This window comes from Egretta garzetta, unplaced genomic scaffold (genome assembly GCF_000687185.1).
Source record: "Egretta garzetta isolate BGI_Z169 unplaced genomic scaffold, ASM68718v1 scaffold7, whole genome shotgun sequence".
NCBI lineage: Eukaryota > Metazoa > Chordata > Aves > Pelecaniformes > Ardeidae > Egretta > Egretta garzetta.
In genome coordinates, this window is record NW_009260350.1 from 1,907,945 (window position 1) to 1,909,459 (window position 1,515).

A 1,515-nucleotide genomic window follows, 5' to 3' on the forward strand; every position below is an offset into this window, starting at 1 on the left:
CGGAGCATCCCCGCGCCCGGGCGGCAGCAGCCTCTGCTCCCGGCCAGTCCCTGGGTGTGCTTAAAGTCCCCCCGGCTAACAAGCCTGTTGTCCTCCTCACCCCACCCCCGCGTGTGAAACAGTGTCATTAGGCGTCTAATATCTCCATCGCTTCCAGGGGGGAACGCGAAGAGGCTGCTCGAAAAAAAAAACAAACAAAAGAAAGTGTGTGAACTCCCAGCGCCCATATGCAGAGCACAATGCAAAGCGGGTTAATATCAGTTAGCAGTTCTGCAGTGACCTGTAAAGTTGCCTCTCTAGAAAGATTCTTGATGTATTACTTAACATGGCTACACAGTTATCTGTCTCGGCATTAATGCGTCCATTAAATCACTGTTGAGTAGCATCAACCTACTCCCGAGTCTTTCCGTCCCCTGGGAATATGGTTTCTAAACAGGATCAAACATGTGATGCTGACAAGTCATGAGATAAGTTATAATTAATTAGAGTTTGCTACATCCACAGAATGGGTACTTGGGGGAGTGGGGATGGACCGGGCCATTAAAGACTTCAGCTGGGAGGCAGGATCTATAATATTGAGTTGGAAAACAAGAAGAAGTAATAATCAAAGGTGGCCGAAGAAAACTGCAAACCTTTAGCTTTCAGAACTCAGTCAAGATTAAAGTCGTTCTTGATGGGAAACACACCATCCCCTTCTTAATGAAAACCATGGGGAGACTGATGCTGTGGATGGCTTCTTGAAGAGGGAGAGAAAAACCTCGCTAGAGGTTTGAGGACAAAAATCACGGCTGCAATTTGCAAAGGGAAGAAGAGAAGGAGAGGAAGGAGCTGGGCAAAGGGAGCCGCTTTGCCCGGCCGAGAAGGGAAACCGCATCCAGAGGTCACATCCCCACCCGACACGCATTTTGGGGTCGTTTCACAGATGTTCCTCTGATTCAGAAACGCCCATCGCATCCCTCCCCGCCTGCCCCAGAGCGCCCTGGAAGCTGCCGAAACCCCTCTCCTCCTGGCAGACAAATGGCCCCTCTTGCCCTGGGCTGGGGCCAGCCTCCAGCCCTCCCCCTGCCCTCTCTCTGCTGGGAATGACAGTTAAAAATCAGACTGCAAACAAGTGGATTTTGGTCTGAGCTGCAATAGCCCTTATTTGCTTTGCTTTAACAAACAGCTTGGCTGGGTGGGGGGAGTGGGGGGGGTGGGTTACTTTCAGGCTGGCTGTAAAAGCCCCACATGGGAGGGGAAAGGCAGAGGATGGAGGTTAACTGGCGGCACAGGGTGTCTTTTCATGCCCTTTGCGAGTCAAAGCGATGGCTGGGTTTATTTGCTTGCTCTCTGCAATAAATGGGAGCCCTTCAGGTGAGAAGACGCTGGAAGGGTGGAATGACAGGACAGATTTACACCTGTCCTTACAGCTTACTCTGACAACCCCTATAGCCTACAGAAATGACCAGTGGTGCCGCGTAGTCTGGGGAAGCCAGCAGGTTCACTCTGCTTTTTTGTTGTTTTTTCTCTCTGTTT